Source organism: Mesocricetus auratus, unplaced genomic scaffold (genome assembly GCF_017639785.1).
Source record: "Mesocricetus auratus isolate SY011 unplaced genomic scaffold, BCM_Maur_2.0 Super-Scaffold_100007, whole genome shotgun sequence".
NCBI classification, from domain to species: Eukaryota; Metazoa; Chordata; class Mammalia; order Rodentia; family Cricetidae; genus Mesocricetus; species Mesocricetus auratus.
Window position 1 is genome coordinate 40,321,083 of NW_024429191.1, and position 11,933 is coordinate 40,333,015.

General features: G+C 43.2%; 1 long non-coding RNA gene across 2 annotated transcripts; it reads left to right on the forward strand.

Moving 5' to 3' along the window:
* Nucleotides 1-2,206: 2,206 nt before the first annotated feature.
* On the forward strand, nucleotides 2,207-9,535 carry LOC110340436. 2 transcript variants are annotated; one of them, XR_002382255.2, is made up of 3 exons: nucleotides 2,207-2,317; nucleotides 8,085-8,564; nucleotides 8,729-9,535. It is a non-coding gene; the product is annotated as an uncharacterized LOC110340436 (long non-coding RNA). The 2 variants fall into 2 exon arrangements; XR_002382254.2 differs by having other exon boundaries at nucleotides 8,085-8,478.
* The last annotated feature ends 2,398 nt before the right edge of the window (nucleotides 9,536-11,933 follow it).

Consider the following 11,933-nt stretch of genomic DNA (forward strand, 5'->3'; position numbering starts at 1 on the left):
GATCTAGCTTCATGACTCTTCTTGTGATGCACTGTCAGTGTATGGTAAGGTTAGCATGATCCAAAGGTATAGTTTTGTTAAATATCACTCATCAGACCCAAGTGTATGGTTTCAAGAAAAGCAGTTTTGAGTCCCTGGAAGACAGCATAGGCAACCATACTGTAGAGGGGTCACCTACAACAGCATAATAGACCAGGCCTGGCCACTGTCCCAACACACTAATTGAAGACAAGTAGTGATGAATGGCAAAGCAATGAGATTTAATTAGCATGGCCATATTAGGAAGTATGTACATATGATTTATTAGAGTTGCTTATAGGCTGTGGTCCACTAGTCCAACAATTACTGTATTCTGACAGAAAGGTCAAGCATCCAGTAGTTGTTCAGTAGTTCCAATCTGCTGTGGAGCCCCAAAGATTCCTAGAGAGGGACTGGTCTTCAATCCATGGTTCTGAGGCACTGGAACCTTGACATGGGCATGCCAACAATACCCATCCACTCAGGACTTCACCCATGCTTCACACACTCACTCAAGGCTTTCTCTGCTCTCCATAACCTTTTGATGAGCATTTACATGGGACACAACTGTCTTCACAGCCTTTGCCCCCTTTGAGAGATCTATCCACATACTTCTCCCCCAAAGATGTTTCTCCCTGATTTTCCAATTGTGCTTTTTCCAAGTTCCTGACCATCCAGCCAATCCATTGGCTACAACCCATGAATCAGTGAACAATTGCACATCTGGCCATTTCTCCTTTCAAGTAAAATGCATGACTATGTGTATTGCCCAAAGTTCTGCCCATTGTGAAGATTTTTTTCTGTCATCCTTCAAGGTTTTCTCAGAAAGAAGTTGTAATGCTGCTACTGTCCACTGCTGTGTGGTGCCTGCATACCATACAGAACAATCAATGCCAGGCCCTAGTCTTCTCTTCCTCGGTCAACTGATGATAAGCCACATCCCATGAGGCTGTATGTGCATGCTTAGCAGCAGATGACATTGTAAAGGGTGTAGAACCCATAGGCATTTGGACAACTTCTTCATGAAACTTGCTTGCAACCTCAGGACCTACTCAAGCCCAATCTGTATATACCACTTCCAGTTGATAATGGATTGCTGCTATGTATGTACTACATTGTGTTTTGGCGGGACAGATAATACCCACCTCATGAGAGTAACTTAGTGACCCAATGTCAAATGTTCACTTTTCACCAGGACCCAATAGTAGGCCAAGAACTATCTTTCAAAGGGAGAATAATTGTCTACAGATGATGGTAGAGCTTTGTTCCAAAAGGTCTCTTCTGTGATTCATCAAGTCTGATTTGTGATGTTCATATATCCCAGGATGTGTAGCCTTGGACCATAGTTGGCTAACTAGGGACAACACTCTTAAAGTAAACTGACTCACTCTCCCAGCACCTATGCATTGCCAATAATTCCTCAGCTAGGAGGATGTTAAGTCTTTCCTTCTCCATGCTGGGATTTGGTTTGGCTTGAGATTGCATGGGAACTTGTGAAGACTGTCACGATCTCTCTGAGATCTCTCTGAGTTCACGTGTTGATGTCCTGCTGTGTGTCTGGAGGACACTGTTTCCTTATAGTCATCCATAGTTTCTGGCTCTTACATTCTTTTGTTTGTTTGTTTTTCAAGATATGATTTCCTCTGTGAAATAGCCCTAGCTGTCCTGGAACTCACTCTATACACCAGACTGGCCTTGAGCTCACAGAGATACACCTGCCTCTGGCTCCTGAGAGCTGGGCTTAAAGGCGTGTGCCAACACACCTGGAAGCTCTTACACTCTTTTTGCTCCCTTTTTCAGAATGATTCCGGAGCCTTTGAAGGAGGGAGCATAAAATGGATGTCCCACTCAGGGCTGAGCAGTCCACAGTCTCTTAGTCTTTGTACTTTGACCAGTGTGGGTCTCAGTGTTAGTCACCACTCATTGCAAAAGAGCAGCTTCTCTAATGAGGGTTGAGAGATGCATTAATTTATGGATGTACTAGATAGTTTTATGCTACCTTGACACAAGCTAAAGTCATCTGAGAGCAGGGAATCTCAATTAAGAAAATGTCTCCATAAGAACTGGCTGTTGGCAAGCCTGTAGGGAGTTTGCTCAATTAGTGATTGATGAGGGAGGGCCCAGCCCATTGTGGGTGGTGACATCCTGGGTTCTATAAAAAAGCGAGCTGAGCAAGCCATGAGGAGCAATCCAGTAAGCAACACGCTTCAACAGCCTCTGCATCAGCTTCTGCCTCCAGATCCAGCCCTGCTTGTGCTCCTGTGCAGACTTCTTCAGTGACAGAGTGTGATGTGGAAGTGTAAGTTGAATAAACCCCTTCCTCCTCACCTTGCTTTTGGTCATGATGTTTCATCATAGCAATAGTAGCCCTAACTAGGAGAATAGGTATGACAATAAGTCTTTTGGATTCAGTTTAATACTATGTCCATTTAGCAAAATAATAATAGGTTCTCCCCTAGAGCTTCTGGTCTATGTAGCCACATGTTCTTGACCTTGAAAATAATGCCAGATGTGGATTCTATTTGATAGAGCAGAGCAGAGTATAAATCCAATCAGAAAATGGTATATCTACACAATGGGATATTATTCAGCTATTAAGAAAAACAAAGAGTGATAAAGTCAGCCTGGCGCTGGCATAAGAATAGATAGATAGACCAATAGAATAGAATAGAGGTCCCAGAAATAAGGTGTCAAAGTTATGCCCACTTAATATTTGATAAAGGAGGCAAAATACACTGTGGGAAAAAAAGATAGCCTGTCTAGCACACAGTGCTAGAAAAACTGGATTTCTACCTGCAGGAATGAAATTAGATTTATGTCTTTCACTTTGTCCAAAAATCAGTTCTAAATGGATTCAAGTCTTTATTTTAAAGCCCCAAACATTGAAAGATTTAGGAGACCTTTTTAAAGAGAACACCAACAGCACAGAAACCACCCCCAGTATCCACAGATAGACAACATGAAGAGAAAAAGTTCCTATAGAGCAAAGGAAATGGGCAACAGAGAACGGGAAGGAATCTTAACCAGCTACACTTTAGACAGTTGGCTAATGTACAGAACTTACAAAGAACTGCAGGAACCACAGGAATAAACCAGTCAATCAACAGATGAGCTAGTGAACTGAATGGATATATTTCAAAAAAGAAACAGAGATAGCTAATAACCATTTTTGAAGTGTTCACTGTTCCTATCAGGGAAATGCAATTTAAAATGACTTTGAGATGACACCTCACCTTATAGTCAGATTGTCTATCATCAATAAGTCTGGACAACAGATGTTGGAGAGGATGTAGAAAGAAAGAAACCCTTACTCACTGTTGGTATGGGTGCAAATTAGTATAGGTATTGTGGAAATCAATTTGGAAATTTCTCAAAAAAAATTAAAAATAGAACTTCCATATGATCCAGGTATTTAACTCCTGAGCATATACCCAGAAGACTCCATACCTTACCATAGAGACATTTGCACCCCATGTTCATTGTTGCTTAATTTACTATAGCAAAGAATTGGAATCAATCTAGTTGCCCATCAAGAGATGAATTTGTAATGAAAATCTGATGATTGTACACAATGGACTCAGGTCTAGAGAAAAATGAAGTAAAATTATTTTCACAAAATGGACAGACTTACAATATATATTAAGCAAGGTCACACAATTTCAGAAAGATAGATTCTAGCCAATAATAATATATGTATACATGGAAAGAGATGTACATGTGGGTACAGATAGCATGAAGAGAAGAGAGAGAAGGGAAGAGAAGAAGAAAGGCTAACTACTGTAGATGAGGAAGGACTGAATGCAGGTGATGGACACAAGTTATGAAAGAGGATATATAAAGTAGTTGTTTTTCTAGTTCTAATTCTATCATGGATTTGTTTGTTTTGGTGGTGATAGGCGTAAAATTTAATGTGAAGAGTGTACATTCTGAATGCCTATTCTAACTGTACAGAAGTTCATTGAGTGTAGAGAAGAAGAAGGTTTCGGGTTTGGTCTATTCTGGTGTGTGATGTTTTCGTTTATTTGCAAGGCTTTAAATAAGCTTATAAGGCAATAAAAATGAAATTCATAGGTAAATGAATGGATTTAGAAACCCTTGACCGAGTGAGGTAACCCAGACCTAGGAAGACAAACCATGTTTTCTCTCATTTGTGGGTGTAGCTTTGAATCTTCAGATAAGCACACTTCACTTGAAATACCCATGGAGGTCAGAGAAGTTTCCAAGAGATGTAAGAGGTCATGAGGAGGAGGTTTTCAAGAGAGCAAAGACAGAATGCAGTGGTTTAAAGACTCAAAGAGGATTAATGCCATGTGTTGGTGTGGGTGAGGGAAAGATGCGCTCTGCCCTCTTGCCCCTCGCCACCTGTGACAGGAGGGAGAGCTAGCCTTAGGAGCAGGGAAGCAGAAGAGCTGGCCCTGCCGCTCACCAGCTGCAGCACTCAGGAGAGAGGGCCCTACACCATGCCGGGGCAACACAGTAGAGCTGGCCCTGGTGGTGTGGGTGTCGGTGAGCCATCCTTGAGGCTTTGAGAGCAAGAGAACGGGCTCCACCCCTTGTTGCCTACAACATTGGGTGAGCTACCCCAGGCAGTGCTGGAAAGCTTGCCTGGGTGGTGAGGATGAGGGAAAGCTGGCAGACTGATCAACCCAGCTACCACCCAGGTGCAGAACCAGGGCTGTGAGCAGGCCCACCCTAACCTCCATCCAACAAAGAACTGCTGGAGCTCATGAAAGGGCAGACGTACAGATCCACAGCACAGGGCGACAACAGGGTATCCAAGAGGAGTCCCAGTGAGGGCCCAGCCTTGATAGTGTAGCATTAGCCTGATGCTTCAAACAGAGCAATGACTCATTGCAATGAACACTTGCAAATAAAGATTATGAACTGTTGGGCCTAAGAAAGGCTCGGATGCGAGGCCCAGTGTAAGCTCCTGAGCCTGGCTAGAGTTTGGCGACCTGTCTCTAACCTATAACCTCCACGTGGGGATGACTCAGTCAGACCTGATTCAAGATTGCCCCCTGCCTAGTTACCTGCCTGCTTGGTGGAATACTATTGGCTCTTACTCCTCAAGTCACCTTACCCTATCCTAAGATTCCCATTCCCTACCTCAGCCCTATATAAGTTCCTGCCTGTTGGAATAAATCGAGATCCTGCTTCGACAGACTCCCGACTCAGTGTGTTTTTTTCTCTCCGGTAACTAATGGGAGGAGGGTCTGAGTTGTCGACACTCACCATCCTGATCAGGCCACCCCACCCCAGGAGACCGGCTGGACTGGCCCTTCCCCTGCTCTACCTGCAAGGGGGGCCCTGCAATGAACTTAAGGGTACACTGTGTGATTCACAGTGTACAGCTTCCTCAATGATACGTTAGCGGTTTGAAGACCTCTCACATTGGTTCCCTGACCTATGAAACCTAAGTTGTCATACACATCAAAGTTCTATGAAATACCCTATCCACTGTCAAGATAGGATTTTAAAAAAATATTGTATCTCTAGGGGAAATTTGCAAAGCTCAGTCATGTCTTTAGAAAAGTTCAGAACAGAGAGTACATAGGGTTAATTTTATTTGTCAGCTTTTCTGACCCATAATGCTTCTGATGATTTTTAGATATTTCTGGTAGTGGTTTTAGATAAGATTTCTATTGAGGTCTGTGGACTGTTATAAAAGCACATTCCTTTCTATAATGTAGACAGGCTTTATTCAGTAGATACCAGGCTTGAAGAAACATCTCCTCAATTTCCTCCAAGCAAGGAAGAATTCATCAGACTGCCTTTCCTCTCATTGGCCATGTTTACCTTTGCTGGTTCTACAACAGGGTATTTTTGGCCACAAACTTCAACACTTTATATCATGTCTAGTCTTCAAGGTGTCCCTGTTAGACACTGTACTGATCACGCCTCTACAATTTCATGAGACAGTTCCTTAGAGTGAGTCTCTATTCCTCCATAAAAACAGCTTATTGGTTCTCCTTCAATGGAACACTAATGAATACAAGACGGTAGACACATGATGTCACAGGCTCCTAGAAAAACAGAGTAGCTATGGCAGAAGATAATGAATTACAGTAATGTAACCTAAGCAGTAGCCCTTGAGGACTTTGCATCAGATTGGTGCCTTTGCTACTAAAAGTTAATGTTTTCTGATAGATACATCACATATGTCCACTGATCTGAAAATTGCTTTCTTTATAAACTTTATTAGTGTATATCTGCTTTTTGTGCACTTTTATAGAAGAGTCTCATGGATCCAAGGCTGGTCTAGAAGTTCTTTTGTAGTTGAGGATGAACTTGACCTTCTGGTCCTCCCCAGTCCTGGGATTATAGGCAGGAATCACGGCACCTGGGTTATGCAGCGCTGGGGAACAAACCTAGGGTCTCGTGCATGCTAAGCAAGCACTGTACCACTGAGTTATATTGCTAGCCCTAGATATTGTATTCATTTCCGTATGTAGCAACCAAGGAGAGCCAATGGAAGGCCTGTGTTGAGGTGGAACAGAAAACCAATACGCAGCAGGAGTTCTGAAAGGTTTCTTTGTTTAGAGTCTGAATCAAGAGAACCTTAGGGAAGGGCATCACAGAAGCACACAACAAGGCAGATGCAATCTTCTGCAACTCCTTGATGATGAAATTCACAGCACATTAAAATAATTTAATATGCTTTTAGGAATGGGAGCCTACTACTAACATAAAATTGTAGAGATAACATCTTGTTTAAATAGGAAGTACAATTTCAGTGCTGTCAATTATTAAAATTCATTTAAAGGCCTGCCAGTTAAAGCTGATCGGTAGTGAGATTTACATATTTACTCTTTGAAAATGTCTTTTAAAAGGAACTACCAAACACTGATGTCAGTATATTCAACAACTGGAAGGCATTTATAGAATTCTAGCAAATTATTTTATGGTAATTTCAGTTTGGTACTTCCTTACATTGTACATTAATCAGTTTTAAATGATAGCTAGTTGGAAGCTCTTCAATTACACCGCTAATGGATCTTAAAATATGGAGTAGTTCTTTGTACTTGAATCAAAGTCTAAAAACTTTCTTAGAACTGGTTTGAGCTTGTGTGGCAATGCATAGTCTACTTCTTTGTCAAGCATGTACAAAACAAGTTGTACTATTCAAGTACTGTAATACTGACATGACTCAGTATATCATGTGTAAGGGTGGTTTGACAGCTAACTAATTGGAGTGTAATTAGAGATCGTCATTAAACACATTTCCAAGACTATTCTCTCTCTCTCTCTCTCTCTTCTCTCTCTCTCTCTTCTCTCTCTCTCTCTCTCTCTCTCTCTCTCTCTCTCTCTCTCTCTCTCTCTCTCTCTCTCTCTCTCTCTCTCTCTCTCTCTCTCTCTCTCTCTCTTTTTAAAAAGAGGATTAGCAGACCAGAAATGAATAAAAGTGAAGTTATTCTACAGTGGGCTGACAATGCCCCTACTATACACCACAGGCTATCTAATTAAAAAGCCCAATGCCAGAAACAGGTTACCTCTCTTTGAGTTGTTGGCTGGTGAGGTTCCAGAGACCACAAACATTGCAGACTATTCATTGTCACTGCTGTTGTCTCCCTCCAGAGCTTTATGGTGAGAGCCTATTGTTGTAAACATCACATACTTGAATCACAGGATGTGGAGAAACCAAGCTTGTGCTGACCTGGGGTTTCATCCCTATCCCTAGCTTTCATGGCGCTGGAAAGCACTAGGTACACTATGGGAGGAGACAAGTAGTCATCAATCCTCCCAGCCCTGAACCCTGCAAGCTACAGCAACAGCAAGCCCACCGGTGCAATTGGCACAAACGTTATGGCAGTAAAATCCTCTATCTTAAGGACACCTGTTAGACTAGATTAAGGCCACCCATTATGGCCTTGCTTGTTTTTTTGAGACAGGGTTTCTCTGTGTGTCGTTTGCTGTCCTGGAACTCACTCCATATGCAGGCTGGCCTCAAACTCACAGAAATCTGTCTGCCTCTGCCTCCTGAGTGTTGGGATTAAAGGTGTGTGCTGCTGTCTCTGATGCTGCTGCCTCTACCACCCGGCTTCATGTGACCTCATTTTACCTTACAGGTATCTTAGAAGATTCCAAGACCAGGAACATTCTGAGTTGCTGGCAGTTGAGACTTCATTATTTTCTGGTGGGCAGACATGCAGTTCAGTTCATCCCACGTCTGTCAGGATGAGCTCTGACAAGGATGTTGTGGAGTCCTCTCACTTGAGAACTGCTTGGTTTTCATCAGGAAATGTGTGGGCTTACATCAGGTGTCTACAAGGGATGAAACTTCTCATCTTCATATACTCCCAGCAGATGACTTCACGCCATATGCAGTAGGGGCATGGACCCATCTATCCTCTAGGAAATAAAGGGAGACTCAGCAAGAAACGCCACTTGTCACTGTGCCAGCTACAGAGTATCTGCTGCTGTTGGATCCTCAGCCCTGCACATGACCAGCTGTTAACAGAGGTAGAAACACTTGGCTGAGAAAAGGAGATGTGGGGACCCCAGAGATGTCACCTACATGTTCTGGAGGGATGCAAGAGAGCAGACAGGTGGCCATCATAATCACTTCCTCTCCCCCGTTTCCTATTTACTGTCACTATTTTAATGTAATTTTAAAGTGTTTAGCGTACAAAGTATGTTTCACTATGGCAACTCCATGCTTATATTTTGTTCACATGCATCTCTATCCCTCGTCCTTATGTCCCTCTCACAGGGCACCTTCCTCCTGCTGAATAAGCCTTGGGCTTTCATGCAAGAAACAGGATGTATAGAGTCTAGGTTCTACGTATGAGAAAAAACACGCTCCGCCATTACTCTACTCCTTTAAACCTGTTCCTCCCGGCACAGAGCTTCTGCCTGCTTTCTCTCATTCATGTATGTATGTAAGTATGTGGAGGAGCACAGATCATGTCCCAGCAGGAGGGAGAGTGGCCCAAGCTGACGACCTGTGCCATTACAAGATGGCACTGGGAGGAAGCTTCAAGTGTTTACTAAGAAAAACAATTGGCTGCCCAAACTCACACTGGATGAGGTCATCACACTTGCAGACTGTGCCCAAGAGGGGGTAGGACACTAGATACATCACAGGAATACCTTTAAAATTATAGGGTAATACTTTTCCTGTCCTGAGGTTTTTTACTTTAAAAGGGCTTTGCTTAAACAATAAACGAGATCTTGCTTGACTTGACTAGCTGTTGCTCCTGATTGTCTCCGGTTTTCAGGGAGGCTGCACTCTGCCCTCTCCAACCTTGACCCAGGAGGCTCCCAGAGACCTCCAACATATGTATGCATATTGATCTAGATTCTGGGACCAGTGTGATGGCTCAGCAGGTACAGGCACATGCCTCAAAAGCTGATGACCTGATTTCTGTCTCCAGACCCCAGGTGATGGAAGAAGAAAGTCCTTCTCTGCAAGATGTCCTCTGACCTGCATTCGTGCACTCACGAATATGTACTTATGCATTCATGTGTACTCCTTGTTCTCAATAAATGTAAAATTAAGACAATTAAAATGCACCTAGATTTTGCATATGAGAGTCTGCCTTTTTTCTGTCAACATGATGATTTAGTTTATCCACTTTCCTGCAAGTGACATAAATTCTTTCTTCTTCATGGCTGAATAGAATTCCACTGTGCATATGTAAATCCATTAATCTGTTGATGGGCAGCTAGGCTGGTTCCTTATCTTGGCTATTATACTATATATGTTGATGTGTGTCTCTGTGATTTATGCTATACATGCTGGTGTGTGTCTCTATGATATGCCAACTTAGATTTCTTTTGTTATATACACAGTTGTTTAAGAAATTTTATAATATAGTTTGTTGTATTATAAAGTCCAAAAGAGGACCAGTCCTTGACTAACAGTATTTTTAGAGTAGATCCGAATGCAAATCAACTGACAAACAAAACACACACACCTGGGTCTAGGCCCAACATCTTAATTCAATCTACTTTTCCAGTACATGGGTTAGGTACCTAATCTAAAAACAGTTGCACAATTATGAGTCAATCATTCCAACCATTGTTCTTATCCAGCACGTAAACAGCCAAGACTTCTCAAAACTCATGTGTTCCCAGGGAGAGCAAGCTCTATTTCTGGGTTGTCCAAAGCAGTCCACCACAGACAGCATGCAAGCCATTGGCCAGGAACCACAGCCTCAGCAAATCTCCCACAGTCCATTGTTCACCACCTTTTGTGTCTGGATGCTCAGGTTACATTTCTTCTGCTCTGTTTTTTCTTTGTAATCATGTGTAGAAGGCACAGCTCACAGAAGTATTAGAAAACTCAGAACTGTTAAATATGCAGGCTTTTTTCTTCAAGGGAGGAAAATGAATGGTGCCTGTTCACCGGGAAGGCTGGTGTGGATGGAAGTTGTCTAACAACTTGGTGATCTTACTATTCTATGGAGCCAGACTTCACCTGGATCCCCCCAAACCCTGAGCATTGTTCAGGCCTTAATCCTGGGTTTTGTCTCTCTGTGAATAGAACCCATTCTTATGAGAGAGGTTCCATGTGCTTTGCATTCTCAATTAATAGAACCCATCCTTGTACTTATTATAAAGCCTTCCTCCTTAGGTCCTTGCCCTGAGCACTCTCTCTCTCTGTGAACAAGAACCCATTCTTACAGTGAATGACATGGGTGCTTGTCTAAAGAGATGTACTTTGCAAGGGAGTTTCCATGCGTAAGTCTTCGTTGTGATAACTGTCATGTGGAAACCTTTCCCCAAAGTTTTACTGTATTTAAAAGTGTAAGGAAAGTAAACTGCTTGGTCAGACTCTAGAAGCTTTGGGCCCAGAACTAGGTAATGCCGTGCTGACCTGAGTTTCATTCTTAACCTCATGTGGATCATTTCCCTGCTGGCTGTGATGACCCCACAATTGAGGTCACTCCCAAGTTACTGTCTACACTGCACAGCTTGACTCCATAGGCAACTTCTGACTTTGTCACACTTGTTGTCTTATTACAGGACAGGAAGGAAGAGTCCATTTACTGTTGACTCATATTTACTGGATGGAATGTTCCAGGCACCAGGGATCACGGTGAAAGAAAGAAGCAGGGCCGTGCTTTTAAGAAAATCACACTGTATGTGGTCTGAAAAGACTAGCTTTTGCTACCAGAGAAAGTCGACCTCAAAATCCTGGTGGTTAAGTTGCTATGAGGCTTTCACCCAAGCAGGGGAGGAGGAAGCAAGGAAATGCACCCAGATCCAGCCTCACTCACACTGCTGGCCAGAGCCAGGGTTCCCAGAGCTGACAGGATGCTGGAAGCAACAAGGGTGTCTACCATATGGACAGAGAAGGACAGACACAAATTAACAGGTAAGAAAAATCCAAGACAGCAATGCTGTGCAGAGAATGAACCTCACAGCGTCTGAGGACACAGATGTGTAAGAAAAAGTGATTGGGGAGTTCAGCTCAGTTGGTAGAGTATTTGCTTAGCCTGAGACCCTGAGTTTGATCCCCAGCACTGTGTAAAACTCTCACGGTGGTACATGCCTATAATCCTAGCACTAGAGAGATAGAGTCAGGAAGATCAGATGTTCAGGGCACCCCCAGCCATGGAGAGAGTTAAAGTACAGCCTGGGCTGGAAACCCCATTTCACAAATAAGGCAGTAAAGATGACCCAGCTTTCCCTAGGTGTGATTGGCTGTGTCTTCTCTTAGAAGGTCTAATCAGAGAGACGCAGGGAGGGTTTGGAGGCAGAACTTAGCCTTGCTTCACATTTGTTCTGGAACTATATCAGCCGGACAGCTCCTGAAGTAAACCAGTCTGAACTCTGAGCAGAAAGGGGCTTCAAGGCTCTGCAGAAGCCCTGGGAGATCTGGTGGGGCTAGCCTTGCACAGGCTTCCCCGAGGAGTCCTGGGATGCATCACAGGGTCTCCCCAGGAGCAGTGGGATGCAAGAGTTCACTG